The sequence below is a fragment of the Haliotis rufescens genome, unplaced genomic scaffold (assembly GCF_023055435.1).
Source record: "Haliotis rufescens isolate VD_foot unplaced genomic scaffold, xgHalRufe1.0.p SCAF_2, whole genome shotgun sequence".
Classification (NCBI taxonomy): Eukaryota; Metazoa; Mollusca; class Gastropoda; order Lepetellida; family Haliotidae; genus Haliotis; species Haliotis rufescens.
This window is the reverse complement of record NW_025963890.1, coordinates 46653585-46670480: the sequence shown is the minus strand read 5'-3', so window position 1 is coordinate 46670480 and position 16896 is coordinate 46653585. Positions and strand designations below refer to the sequence as shown.

The following is a 16896-nucleotide window of genomic DNA, read 5'->3' as shown; positions in this document are numbered from 1 at the left end:
CCCAACTCACTCACTCAATCACTCTTTATCATGCAAATTGTGTCGAGAAATCTGGTCACTCCTGAAGTAGTTGATCACGATCAAATAGTACTATGGAAGGAATCAGGAATCTTAGAACTTAGTAACATTACCATCATCACTGGCGTTTTTGTTGGAAATATATTGGTAGATCAGAGAATCGTATCGGCATTAAGAATGGCCATGTGGTACGTCTCTTTGTGCATGATGTGGCCCTTTGCCGCTCCAGGATCCGCTGTTCGTGAGTTCTAGTTCCAGAGTCGCCCCGACTATCCTGTTACGTCTGTCAGCACTATATGAATCCTCGTGGGTGTTTCAACACTTGCGATATGTGCTACTTTCGACACTCATTACATATTCAGCCGACACACTAGAAAAGGCCAGTTGTATTGAATGTATTATTCTAGATCTACATGGATGTAAACTGTCTTTTGATTAGTTGATTAGTCTATGTTTATTTCATACACATGTCCATCCATGTCGGGTTTAGATTAAAACTTGTCACGTCTTTCTAAAAATCTTGAAAGTCCCTTGAGGGTAATGTTTCGTCGTTTGAATGAGTGAATGATTGAGAATGCCGTGGATGGCAACATGAAATACCACAGTGTGTGACACCGTCGAGAGTCATGTGTTGAATCAGACTGTGTGTTGATGCTGTGTTCAGTATTGAATCTGTGGCCTTGTCATCTACTGCGCTTATTCTTGAGTCCCAGGTTCTGTCATCTACTGTGCTTATTCTTGAATCCCAGGTTATGTCATCTACTGTGCTCATTCTTTAATCCCAGGTTATTAAATCTACTTTGCTTATTCTTTAATCCCAGGTTCTGTAATCTACTGTGCTTATTCTTTAATCCCAGGGTTTTTTATCTACTGTGCTTATTCTTTAATCCCAGGTTATTTAATCTACTTTGCTTATTCTTTAATCCCAGGTTATTTAATCTTCGGTGCCTATTCTTGAATCTTGAGTGTATGTAATCTACTATGTCAAGTACTGAATCAGAAGGTTTGTTAACTGCTATATCTAATATTGAATCTGTAGACTTGTAATCTACTATACCTAGTATTGAATCTGTGGACATGTACTCTACTACACCTAGTATTGAATCTGAGGACTTGTACTCTACTACACCTAGTATTGATTCTGAGGACTTGTGATCCACTATACCAAGTATTGAATCTGAGGGTTTGTAACTACCGTGTCTAGTATTGAATCCGAGGACTTGTAATCTGCGATATCTAGTATTGAATTTGAGGGTGTGCAATCTACTTTGCCTAGTATTGAATCTGTGGGTTTGTAATTTACAATGCCTAGTATTGAATCTGAGGGTATGAGATCTACTATACCTAGTATTGGATTCTTAGGGTTTGTAATCTACTATACCTAGTATTGAATCTGAGGGTATTAGATCTACTATACCTAGTATTGAATGTGAGGGTATGAGATCTACTATACCTAGTATTGAATGTGAGGGTATGAGATCTACTATACCTAGTATTGAATGTGAGGGTATGAGATCTACTATACCTAGAATTGAACCGGAGGGTTTGTAATTTACTACGCCTAGTATTGAATCTGAGGGTATGAGATCTACTATACCTGGTATTGAATGTGAGGGTATGAGATCTACTATACCTAGTATTGAATCTGAGGGTATTAGATCGTCTTTACCTAGTATTGAATCTGAGGGTTTGTAATCTACTATACCTAGTATTGAATGTGAGGGTATGAGATCTACTATACCTAGTATTGAATCTGATAGTATTAGATCTACTATACCTAGTACTGAATCTGAGAGTATTAGATCTACTATACCTAGTACTGAATGTGAGGGTATGAGATCTACTATACCTAGTATTGAATGTGAGGGTATGAGATCTACTATACCTAGTATTGAATCTGAGAGTATTAGATCTACTATACCTAGTACTGAATCTGAGGGTTTGTAATCTACTATACCTAGTATTGAATCTGAGGGTATGAGATCTACTATACCTAGTATTGAATCTGAGGGTATTAGATCTACTTTACCTAGAATTGAATCGGAGGGTTTGTAATTTACTATACCTAGAATTGAATCGGAGGGTTTGTAATTTACTATACCTAGTATTGAATCTGGGGGTTTGTAATTTACTACGCCTAGTATTGAGTCTTTCGAGGCTCTACCATTGTTACGTGTTGATTCGCAAATTGAAACGCGAAGGCTAACCAAGAAAATCGGTAAATACAGAACTAAACTGTGAAATCAGTAATTAGACACACAAGATCAATAAACAATCAGCCAATTTTATTGAACAACACAGGACATGGTTTATCGTCATAAAAGGCAATACAATTGGTCAAAATGTGTTATACAATGTGTCCAATACATGTAGCAGCAGCACTATACAATAATAATGCTCCTATTTTAAAAGTCAATGCACTCACGAATGTCCAATATTTGTCACAGCTGAATTATAAAATGTGGCATATGCTCCGTCCTTGAATGTTTGAATCGGCGTTGGAAACAGGTTGAAAAGTCATTGTTTCCAGACAGGTGTCCCATCCGCACTGAGCGAATAGACAAAATGCCAGTCAGGTCGTAAAACAAGGCTTCAAGTCGCCATCGTATCGCTCCGACATATGTGCAACGGACTTTAGGCGACACTGACTGGTCACTCGGAGAATAATGTAGTTTCCATAATAATATCTGTAATCTACATTGCCTGGTAATGTGAGGAAATGAATGGAAATCTTTTAATGGATGCGGGTTGGAACAATATGACGTGAATACTAGCTCATTTCTCGCCATACCCCGTACTCTATGTTTTTTGTGAGAATTTAAGTATGGTTTTACACCTCTTTTAGCAATCTTCCAGTAATATCACGGCGGTGACACCAAAAATGAGCTTCACACAATGTATCCAAATGGGAATCGAACCCGGGTCTTCGGCAGGAGGAGCGAACGCTTTAACCACTGGGCTACTCCACCGCACCCTCGATGTTAATACGTTCTGGAGCAAATACGGTATCTAGCGTGTCTGTCTATACCACATTTTACATATTTAGCGTAAAGTTGGATACTGTTTTGGTGTCTATTCCTGAATACATTTTGATCTGAAAACATGATATGAAAAGTTTAGTTTGAGGCCGATTTTCACTTTTAAATTGTCAAAAAAAATGTTACCGTGTGGGTGTTGATATTGATGAGATGCCTACATGACGGACAGTTCGTCAATTACTATTGGGAACGTCATTTCTCACCTCCAGTACAGGAGGATAAGTTGAGGTAAACTAAAAATAATCCGCCATTGTGTGTCTGCTTGAAACCATCGATTATTTTAATGCACTTTGTCGCATTCTATTAAAGTGTCGTTTTGTAACATTCAATAGATGTCGATGAAAAACACCATACGTTACAGGAACGCTCTGAAAGAACTGTTAAGAGTCACTTGCCATGTTGTCGCTGCAATATTTCATGAGGTCATTTTGATTTGGTTCAGGGCTAATGCGTTTTTGTCATTATGAAAGAAACTTGCACACGTTTCAGTGAATAAATAATGTGTTATTACATGCGTTTAGATTTAAAGCCTTTAACTTATTTGAGTAATTGCTATGTATAGCGCGGGGCATTAAGCATGATGATGGATAAAACGTGAAATTTTGCAGATTAAAACAGCCGCAGTTAAATAAATATTGATGATGTGAACGAAGTCACCGAGTGATATGTTGGTATGTTGCATGCTACTCGACTGTGAAACATTATCGGGTCGTGTCACGCAATCTCCAGTAATGTCACACACTGTCACGGGCTGTCAGGTCACATGATCTCCGGCCCTGTCATGTCACACACTGTCACGGGCTGTCAGGTCACATGATCTCCGGCCCTGTCATGTCACACACTGTCACGGGCTGTCAGGTCACATGATCTCCGGCCCTGTCATGTCACACACTGTCACGGGCTGTCAGGTCACATGATATCCGGCCATGTCATGTCACACACTGTCACGGGCTGTCAGGTCACATGATCTCCGGCCATGTCATGTCACACACTGTCACGGGCTGTCAGGTCACATGATCTCCGGCCATGTCATGTCACACACTGTCACGGGCTGTCAGGTCACATGATCTCCGGCCATGTCATGTCACACACTGCAACGGGGTGTCAGGTCACATGATCTCCGGCCATGTCATGTCACACACTGCCACGGGCTGTCAGGTCACATGATCTCCGGCCATGTCATGTCACACACTGTCACGGGCTGTCAGGTCACATGATCTCCGGCCATGTCATGTCACACACTGTCACGGGCTGTCAGGTCACATGATCTCCGGCCATGTCATGTCACACACTGTCACGGGCTGTCAGGTCACATGATCTCCGGCCATGTCATGTCACACACTGTCACGGGCTGTCAGGTCACATGATCTCCGGCCATGTCATGTCACACACTGTCACGGGCTGTCATGTCACGTGATCTCCGGCCATGTCATGTCACACACTGTCATGGGCTGTCAGGTCACATGATCTCCGGCCATGTCATGTCACACATTGCCACGGGCTGTCAGGTCACATGATCTCCGGCCATGTCATGTCACACATTGTCACGGGCTGTCAGGTCACATGATCTCCGGCCATGTCATGTCACACACTGTCATGGGCTGTCATGTCACGTGATCTCCGGCCATGTCATGTCACACACTGTCACGGGCTGTCAGGTCACATGATCTCCGGCCATGTCATGTCACACATTGTCACGGGCTGTCAGGTCACATGATCTCCGGTCATGTCATGTCACACACTGTGACAGGCTGTCAGGTCACATGATCTCCGGCCATGTCATGTCACACACTGTCACGGGGTGTCATGTCACGCAATCTCATGTCATGTCATATCCCACACTGTCACGGGGTGTCATCTCACGCAATCTCATGTCATGTCATATCACACACTGTCACGGGGTGTCATATCACGCAATCTCATGTCATGTCATATCACACTCTGTCACGGGGTGTCATATCACGCAATCTCATATCATGTTATATCACACAATGTCACGGGGTGTCATGTCACATAATCTCCAGTCATGTCATATCACACAATGTCACGGGGTGTCATGTCATGATATCTCCTATCATGTCATGTCATACAAAGTTACGGGGTGTCATGTCACGCAAGCTCAAGTCATGTAATATAACGGTATGTCACGGGTTGTCATATCATCCAATTTCCAGTCCTGTCATGTCATACAATGTCACGGGGTGTCATGTCACGCAATCTTCAGTTATGCCACAATCTCCAGTCATGTCACGTCACACAATGTCATGGGGTGTCATGTTATGCAATCTCCAATTATGTCATGTCACACAATGTAACAGGGTGTCATGTCACGCAAGAACAAGTCATGTCATATCACGGTATGTCATTGGTTGTCATGTCACGCAATCTCCAGTCATGTCGTATCACACAATGTCACGGGGTGTCATGTCACGCAATCTCCAGTCAAGTCATGTCACACAATGTTACGGGGTGTCATGTCACGCAATCTCCAGTCATGTCATGTCACACAATGTTACGGGGTGTCATGTCACGCAATCTACAGTCATGTCGTATCACACAATGTTACGGGTTGTCATGTCATGCAATCTCCAGTCATGTCGTACCACACAATGTCACGGGGTGTCATGTCACGCAATCTCCAGTCATGTCGTATCACACAATGTCACGGGGTGTCATGTCACGCAATCTCCAGTCATGTCATGTCACACAATGTTACGGGGTGTCATGTCACGCAATCTCCAGTCATGTCATGTCACACAATGTTACGGGGTGTCATGTCACGCAAGCTCAAGTCATGTCATGTCACACAATGTTACGGGGTGCCATGTCACGCAATCTACAGTCATGTCATATCACACAATGTCACGGGGTGTCATCTCCTATCATGTCATGTCATGTCATATAAAGTTACGGGGTGTCATGTCACGCAAGCTCAAGTCATGTAATATAACGGTATGTCACGGGTTGTCATATCATCCAATCTCCAGTCCTGTCACATCACACATTGTTGCGCGGTGTCTTGTCACGCAATCTCACATAAAAATAAACCAGATATAGCACAACGATCTGATTCGTAGCAATCAATATTACTGATATAGCACAGCGACTTGTTGCCAGCAATATTCCAGATATAGCACAACGACCGTTACCGAGCAATATTCCACATATAGTTCAACGATCTGTAGCCAGTTATATTCCAGATATAGCAGAACGAATTGTTCCCATAAATATTCCAGATATAGCATAACGATCTGTACCCAGCAATTATCCAGATATAACAAAATTACCTGTAGCCAACGATATTCCAGATATATCACAACGGCATGTAGTCAGCAGTATTCCAGATATAGCACAACGGCATGTAATCAGCAGTATTCCAGATATAGCACAACGACCTACAGCCAACACTATTCCAGATATATCACAACGGCATGTAGTCAGCAGTATTCCAGATATAGCACAACGGCATGTAGTCAGCAGTATTCCAGATATAGCACAACGGCATGTAGTCAGCAGTATTCCAGATATAGCACAACGGCATGTAGTCAGCAGTATTCCAGATATATCACAACGGCATGTAGTCAGCAGTATTCCAGATATATCACAACGGCCTACAGCCAACAATATTCCAGATATATCACAACGGCATGTAGTCAGCAGTATTCCAGATATAGCACAACGACCTACAGCCAACAATATTCCAGATATATCACAACGGCATGTAGTCAGCAGTATTCCAGATATAGCACAACGGCATGTAGTCAGCAGTATTCCAGATATATCACAACGGCATGTAGTCAGCAGTATTCCAGATATAGCACAACGGCCTACAGCCAACAATATTCCAGATATAGCACAACGGCATGTAGTCAGCAGTATTCCAGATATAGCACAACGGCCTACAGCCAACAATATTCCAGATATAGCACAACGGCATGTAGTCAGCAGTATTCCAGATATAGCACAACGACCTACAGCCAACAATATTCCAGATATATCACAACGGCATGTAGTCAGCAGTATTCCAGATATAGCACAACGGCATGTAGTCAGCAGTATTCCAGATATAGCACAACGACCTACAGCCAACAATATTCCAGATATAGCACAACGGCATGTAGTCAGCAGTATTCCAGATATAGCACAACGGCCTACAGCCAACAATATTCCAGATATAGCACAACGGCATGTAGTCAGCAGTATTCCAGATATAGCACAACGACCTACAGCCAACAATATTCCAGATATATCACAACGGCATGTAGTCAGCAGTATTCCAGATATAGCACAACGGCATGTAGTCAGCAGTATTCCAGATATAGCACAACGACCTACAGCCAACAATATTCCAGATATATCACAACGGCATGTAGTCAGCAGTATTCCAGATATAGCACAACGGCATGTAGTCAGCAGTATTCCAGATATATCACAACGGCATGTAGTCAGCAGTATTCCAGATATAGCACAACGACCTACAGCCAACAATATTCCAGATATATCACAACGGCATGTAGTCAGCAGTATTCCAGATATAGCACAACGGCATGTAGTCAGCAGTATTCCAGATATAGCACAACGACCTACAGCCAACAATATTCCAGATATATCACAACGGCATGTAGTCAGCAGTATTCCAGATATAGCACAACGGCATGTAGTCAGCAGTATTCCAGATATATCACAACGGCATGTAGTCAGCAGTATTCCAGATATATCACAACGGCATGTAGTCAGCAGTATTCCAGATATAGCACAACGACCTACAGCCAACAATATTCCAGATATATCACAACGGCATGTAGTCAGCAGTATTCCAGATATAGCACAACGACCTACAGCCAACAATATTCCAGATATAGCACAACGGCATGTAGTCAGCAGTATTCCAGATATATCACAACGGCATGTAGTCAGCAGTATTCCAGATATAGCACAACGACCTACAGCCAACAATATTCCAGATATAGCACAACGGCATGTAGTCAGCAGTATTCCAGATATAGCACAACGGCATGTAGTCAGCAGTATTCCAGATATAGCACAACGACCTACAGCCAACAATATTCCAGATATATCACAACGGCATGTAGTCAGCAGTATTCCAGATATAGCACAACGGCATGTAGTCAGCAGTATTCCAGATATATCACAACGGCATGTAGTCAGCAGTATTCCAGATATATCACAACGGCATGTAGTCAGCAGTATTCCAGATATATCACAACGGCATGTAGTCAGCAGTATTCCAGATATATCACAACGGCATGTAGTCAGCAGTATTCCAGATATATCACAACGGCATGTAGTCAGCAGTATTCCAGATATATCACAACGACCTACAGCCAACAATATTCCAGATATATCACAACGGCATGTAGTCAGCAGTATTCCAGATATAGCACAACGACCTACAGCCAACAATATTCCAGATATATCACAACGGCATGTAGTCAGCAGTATTCCAGATATATCACAACGGCATGTAGTCAGCTGTATTCCAGATATAGCACAACGGCATGTAGTCAGCAGTATTCCAGATATATCACAACGGCATGTAGTCAGCAGTATTCCAGATATAGCACAACGGCATGTAGTCAGCAGTATTCCAGATATAGCACAACGGCATGTAGTCAGCAGTATTCCAGATATATCACAACGGCATGTAGTCAGCAGTATTCCAGATATATCACAACGGCCTACAGCCAACAATATTCCAGATATATCACAACGGCATGTAGTCAGCAGTATTCCAGATATAGCACAACGACCTACAGCCAACAATATTCCAGATATATCACAACGGCATGTAGTCAGCAGTATTCCAGATATAGCACAACGGCATGTAGTCAGCAGTATTCCAGATATATCACAACGGCATGTAGTCAGCAGTATTCCAGATATAGCACAACGGCCTACAGCCAACAATATTCCAGATATATCACAACGGCATGTAGTCAGCAGTATTCCAGATATAGCACAACGGCCTACAGCCAACAATATTCCAGATATAGCACAACGGCATGTAGTCAGCAGTATTCCAGATATAGCACAACGACCTACAGCCAACAATATTCCAGATATATCACAACGGCATGTAGTCAGCAGTATTCCAGATATAGCACAACGGCATGTAGTCAGCAGTATTCCAGATATAGCACAACGACCTACAGCCAACAATATTCCAGATATAGCACAACGGCATGTAGTCAGCAGTATTCCAGATATAGCACAACGGCCTACAGCCAACAATATTCCAGATATAGCACAACGGCATGTAGTCAGCAGTATTCCAGATATAGCACAACGACCTACAGCCAACAATATTCCAGATATATCACAACGGCATGTAGTCAGCAGTATTCCAGATATAGCACAACGGCATGTAGTCAGCAGTATTCCAGATATAGCACAACGACCTACAGCCAACAATATTCCAGATATATCACAACGGCATGTAGTCAGCAGTATTCCAGATATAGCACAACGGCATGTAGTCAGCAGTATTCCAGATATATCACAACGGCATGTAGTCAGCAGTATTCCAGATATAGCACAACGACCTACAGCCAACAATATTCCAGATATATCACAACGGCATGTAGTCAGCAGTATTCCAGATATAGCACAACGGCATGTAGTCAGCAGTATTCCAGATATAGCACAACGACCTACAGCCAACAATATTCCAGATATATCACAACGGCATGTAGTCAGCAGTATTCCAGATATAGCACAACGGCATGTAGTCAGCAGTATTCCAGATATATCACAACGGCATGTAGTCAGCAGTATTCCAGATATATCACAACGGCATGTAGTCAGCAGTATTCCAGATATAGCACAACGACCTACAGCCAACAATATTCCAGATATATCACAACGGCATGTAGTCAGCAGTATTCCAGATATAGCACAACGACCTACAGCCAACAATATTCCAGATATAGCACAACGGCATGTAGTCAGCAGTATTCCAGATATATCACAACGGCATGTAGTCAGCAGTATTCCAGATATAGCACAACGACCTACAGCCAACAATATTCCAGATATAGCACAACGGCATGTAGTCAGCAGTATTCCAGATATAGCACAACGGCATGTAGTCAGCAGTATTCCAGATATAGCACAACGACCTACAGCCAACAATATTCCAGATATATCACAACGGCATGTAGTCAGCAGTATTCCAGATATAGCACAACGGCATGTAGTCAGCAGTATTCCAGATATATCACAACGGCATGTAGTCAGCAGTATTCCAGATATATCACAACGGCATGTAGTCAGCAGTATTCCAGATATATCACAACGGCATGTAGTCAGCAGTATTCCAGATATATCACAACGGCATGTAGTCAGCAGTATTCCAGATATATCACAACGGCATGTAGTCAGCAGTATTCCAGATATATCACAACGACCTACAGCCAACAATATTCCAGATATATCACAACGGCATGTAGTCAGCAGTATTCCAGATATAGCACAACGACCTACAGCCAACAATATTCCAGATATATCACAACGGCATGTAGTCAGCAGTATTCCAGATATATCACAACGGCATGTAGTCAGCAGTATTCCAGATATAGCACAACGGCATGTAGTCAGCAGTATTCCAGATATATCACAACGGCATGTAGTCAGCAGTATTCCAGATATAGCACAACGGCATGTAGTCAGCAGTATTCCAGATATAGCACAACGGCATGTAGTCAGCAGTATTCCAGATATATCACAACGGCATGTAGTCAGCAGTATTCCAGATATATCACAACGGCATGTAGTCAGCAGTATTCCAGATATAGCACAACGGCATGTAGTCAGCAGTATTCCAGATATATCACAACGGCATGTAGTCAGCAGTATTCCAGATATAGCACAACGACCTACAGCCAACAATATTCCAGATATATCACAACGGCATGTAGTCAGCAGTATTCCAGATATAGCACAACGGCATGTAGTCAGCAGTATTCCAGATATATCACAACGGCATGTAGTCAGCAGTATTCCAGATATAGCACAACGACCTACAGCCAACAATATTCCAGAAAAAGTACAGCAACCTCCACTCAGCAATATTCCAGATGTGGCACAACGACCTGTAGTCAGCAATATTCCATATACAACGACCTGTAGTCAGCAATATTCCATATACAACGACCTGTAGGCAGCAATATCCCATATACAGCGACCTGTAGTCAGCAATATTCCATATACAGCGATCTGTAGTCAGCAATATTCCATATACAACGACCTGTAGTCAGCAATATTCCATATACAACGACCTGTAGGCAGCAATATCCCATATACAGCGACCTGTAGTCAGCAATATTCCATATACAGCGACCTGTAGTCAGCAATATTCCATATACAACGACCTTTAGTCAGCAATATTCCATATACAACGACCTGTAGTCAGCAATATTCCATATACAACGACCTTTAGTCAGCAATATCCCATATACAGCGACCTGTAGTCAGCAGTATTCCAGATATAGCACAACGACCTACAGCCAACAATATTCCAGAAAAAGTACAGCAACCTCCACTCAGCAATATTCCAGATGTGGCACAACGACCTGTAGTCAGCAATATCCCATATACAACGACCTGTAGTCAGCAATATTCCATATACAGCGACCTGTAGTCAGCAATATTCCATATACAACGACCTGTAGTCAGCAATATCCCATATACAACGACCTGTAGTCAGCAATATTCCATATACAGCGACCTGTAGTCAGCAATATTCCATATACAACGACCTATGGTCAGCAATATTCCAACTGGAGCACGACGAACTTTATCCAGAAACATTCCACATGTAGCACAACGACCTGTAGTCAGCAATATTTCAAATATAGCGCAACGATCTGTAGTTAGCGATATTCTATATAGTACAACGATTTGTAGCTTGCAATATTCCACATGTAGCACAACGATTTGTAATCAGCAATATTCCATATACAGCGACCTGTAGCCAGCAATATTCCACATGTAGTAGAACGACCTATAGCTAGCAATATTCCATATACAACGACCGCAGACTTATGTGCTGGTGATTAGGTGTCTTACTCTGGCAGTGAAGGTTCGAATCTTTGATGGGACTCAACCCCCAAAAGAATTCGGATTTGTACTTTACTATCAACCTGTTATCCCAAATATAACAGTTGTTACAGGGATAGACATAAGGAAGGGATAGACATCAGAAGTAAGAAGTAAGCATGTACTCCGAAACGTTGTGTTCCTCATAATAAAGAAGTTGACATCAATAAATTCTCTTCCTTTGGTGTATCACTTCTAAATGCACTTCGAAGACAGGAATGGACATATCTTTAAGCCAGACGTCGATAGTACTGATGCATAGTTTTGTGTGATTTCTTCCTCAGTTAACATACCCTGTTAACATACTGGCCTTATATGGGGCAATGTTTGATATATCACTTATACCAAGCTCTTTGACCAAACAATTAATGCAGTGATGCTTACATATAATGGATGTGTTATTTGACACCTTGTCAGCGGGAACAATTACTTGGACAGAGGAGGTATAATTCTATTTAGTTTCGTCCTTTCACCGTGTGCATTCTTCCAATGATAATATCACGCACTGACAGAAACAATTGGTGTGTATAGGGGAGAGTTACATAAACAAAGGGTGTATATAGGGGAGAGTTACATAAACAAAGGGTGTATATAGGGGAGAGTTACAGAAACAAAGGGTGTATATAGGGGAGAGTTAGACAAACAAAGGGTGTATATAGGGGAGAGTTACACAAACAAAGGGTGTATATAGGGGAGAGTTACACAAACAAAGGATGTATATAGGGGAGAGTTACAGAAACAAAGGGTGTATATAGGGGAGAGTTACACAAACAAAGGATGTATATAGGGGAGAGTTACACAAACAAAGGGTGTATATAGGGGAGAGTTACAGAAACAAAGGGTGTATATAGGGGAGAGTTACACAAACAAAGGATGTATATAGGGGAGTGTTACACAAACAAAAGGTGTATATAGGGGAGTGTTACATAAACAAAGGATGTATATAGGGGAGAGTTACACAAACAAAGGTTGTATATAGGGGAGTGTTACACAAACAAAGGGTGTATATAGGGGAGTGTTACAGAAACAAAGGATGTATATAGGGGAGTGTTACACAAACAAAGGATGTATATAGGGGAGTGTTACACAAACAAAGGGTGTATATAGGGGAGTGTTACAGAAACAAAGGATGTATATAGGGGAGAGTTACAGAAACAAAAGGTGTATATAGGGGAGAGTTACACAAACAAAGGGTGTATATAGGGGAGTGTTACATAAACAAAGGGAGTATATAGGGGAGAGTTACAGAAACAAAGGGTGTGTATAGGGGAGTGTTACATAAACAAAGGGTGTATATAGGGGAGTGTTACATAAACAAAGGGTGTATATAGGGGAGAGTTACACGAACAAAAGGTGTGTATAGGGGAGAGTTACACAAACAAAGGGTGTATATAGGGGAGAGTTACACGAACAAAAGGTGTGTATAGGGGAGAGTTACACAAACAAAGGGTGTATATAGGGGAGAGTTACATAAACAAGGGTGTATATAGGGGAGAGTTACACAAACAAAGGATGTATATAGGGGAGTGTTACAGAAACAAAGGGTGTATATAGGGGAGCGTTACACAAACAAAGGGTGTATTAAGGGGAGAGTTACACAAACAAAGGGTGTATTAAGGGGAGAGTTACAGAAACAAAGGGTGTATATAGGGGGGAGTTACAGTAACAAAGGATGTATATAGGGGAGAGTTACACAAACAAAGGATGTATATCGGGGGGAGTTACAGTAACAAAGGATGTATATAGGGGAGTGTTACAGAAACAAAGGGTGTATATCGGGGGGAGTTACAGAAACAAAGGGTGTGTATAGGGGAGAGTTACACAAACAAAGGGTGTATATAGGGGAGAGTTACACAAACAAAGGGTGTATATAGGGGGGAGTTACAGTAACAAAGGATGTATATAGGGGAGAGTTACACAAACAAAGGGTGTATATAGGGGAGTGTTACACAAACAAAGGATGTATATAGGGGAGTGTTACACAAACAAAGGATGTATATAGGGGAGCGTTACACAAACAAAGGATGTATATAGGGGAGCGTTACACAAACAAAGGTTGTATATAGGGGAGAGTTACACAAACAAAGGATGTATATAGGGGAGAGTTACACAAACAAAGGGTGTATATAGGGGAGTGTTACAGAAACAAAGGGTGTGTATAGGGGAGTGTTACACAAACAAAGGATGTATATAGGGGAGCGTTACACAAACAAAGGGTGTATATAGGGGAGTGTTACATAAACAAAGGGTGTATATAGGGGAGTGTTACAGAAACAAAGGGTGTGTATAGGGGAGTGTTACACAAACAAAGGATGTATATAGGGGAGCGTTACACAAACAAAGGGTGTATATAGGGGAGTGTTACATAAACAAAGGGTGTATATAGGGGAGTGTTACAGAAACAAAGGGTGTGTATAGGGGAGAGTTACACAAACAAAGGGTGTATATAGGGGAGAGTTACACAAACAAAGGGTGTATATAGGGGAGCGTTACACAAACAAAGGATGTATATAGGGGAGCGTTACACAAACAAAGGATGTATATAGGGGAGTGTTACAGAAACAAAGGGTGTGTATAGGGGAGTGTTACACAAACAAAGGGTGTATATAGGGGAGAGTTACACAAACAAAGGATGTATATAGGGGAGTGTTACAGAAACAAAGGGTGTATATAGGGGAGAGTGACACAAACAAAGGATGTATATAGGGGAGAGTTACACAAACAAAGGGTGTGTATAGGGGAGTGTTACAGAAACAAAGGGTGTGTATAGGGGAGTGTTACAGAAACAAAGGGTGTGTATAGGGGAGAGTGACACAAACAAAGGATGTATATAGGGGAGAGTTACACAAACAAAGGGTGTATATAGGGGAGTGTTACAGAAACAAAGGGTGTGTATAGGGGAGCGTTACACAAACAAAGGGTGTATATAGGGGAGTGTTACAGAAACAAAGGGTGTGTATAGGGGAGTGTTACACAAACAAAGGGTGTATATAGGGGAGAGTTACACAAACAAAGGATGTATATAGGGGAGCGTTACACAAACAAAGGATGTATATAGGGGAGTGTTACACAAACAAAGGATGTATATAGGGGAGAGTTACACAAACAAAGGATGTATATAGGGGAGAGTTACACAAACAAAGGATGTATATAGGGGAGCGTTACACAAACAAAGGATGTATATAGGGGAGAGTTACATAAACAAAGGGTGTATATAGGGGAGAGTTACATAAACAAGGGTGTATATAGGGGAGTGTTACACAAACAAAGGATGTATATAGGGGAGAGTTACACAAACAAAGGGTGTATATAGGGGAGAGTTACACAAACAAAGGGTGTATATAGGGAAGAGTTACACAAACAAAGGGTGTATATAGGGGAGAGTTACATAAACAATTGGTGTATATAGGGGAGTGTTACACAAACAAAGGATGTATATAGGGGAGAGTTACACAAACAAAGGATGTATATAGGGGAGTGTTACACAAACAAAGGATGTATATAGGGGAGCGTTACACAAACAAAGGATGTATATAGGGGAGAGTTACATAAACAAAGGGTGTATATAGGGGAGAGTTACAGAAACAAAGGGTGTATATAGGGGAGAGTTACAGAAACAAAGGATGTATATAGGGGAGCGTTACACAAACAAAGGGTGTATATAGGGGAGAGTTACACAAACAAAGGATGTATATAGGGGAGAGTTACACAAACAAAGGATGTATATAGGGGGAGAGTTACACAAACAAAGGATGTATATAGGGGAGCGTTACACAAACAAAGGATGTATATAGGGGAGTGTTACATAAACAAAGGGTGTATATAGGGGAGAGTTACATAAAGAAGGGTGTATATAGGGGAGAGTTACACAAACAAAGGATGTATATAGGGGAGAGTTACACAAACAAAGGGTGTATATAGGGGAGAGTTACACAAACAAAGGGTGTATATAGGGAAGAGTTACACAAACAAAGGGTGTATATAGGGGAGAGTTACATAAACAATTGGTGTACATAGGGAAGTGTTACACAAACAAAGGATGTATATAGGGGAGAGTTACACAAACAAAGGATGTATATAGGGGAGAGTTACACAAACAAAGGATGTATATAGGGGAGCGTTACACAAACAAAGGGAGTATATAGGGGAGTGTTACAGAAACAAAGGGTGTGTATAGGGGAGTGTTACACAAACAAAGGATGTATATAGGGGAGAGTTACACAAACAAAGGATGTATATAGGGGAGCGTTACACAAACAAAGGGTGTATATAGGGGAGTGTTACACAAACAAAGGGTGTATATAGGGGAGAGTTACACAAACAAAGGTTGTATATAGGGGAGAGTTACACAAACAAAGGATGTATATAGGGGAGTGTTACACAAACAAAGGGTGTATATAGGGGAGAGTTACATAAACAAAGGGTGTGTATAGGGGAGTGTTACACAAACAAAGGGTGTATATAGGGGAGAGTTACACAAACAAAGGGTGTATATAGGGGAGAGTGACACAAACAAAGGATGTATATCGGGGAGAGTTACACAAACAAAGGGTGTATACAGGGGAGTGTTACACAAACAAAGGGTGTATATAGGGGAGAGTTACACAAACAAAGGGTGTATATAGGGGAGAGTTACACAAACAAAGGGTGTATATAGGGAAGAGTTACACAAACAAAGGGTGTATATAGGGGAGAGTTACATAAACAATTGGTGTATATAGGG

The 16896-nt window shown here is 41.6% G+C and overlaps 1 protein-coding gene across 2 annotated transcripts in view; it reads left to right on the top strand.

Moving 5' to 3' along the window:
- The window catches only part of LOC124142194 (glutamate receptor ionotropic, NMDA 3A-like), a 180382-nt gene that overhangs the window by 94115 nt on the left and 69371 nt on the right, over nucleotides 1-16896 (top strand). The window lies entirely within an intron of this gene.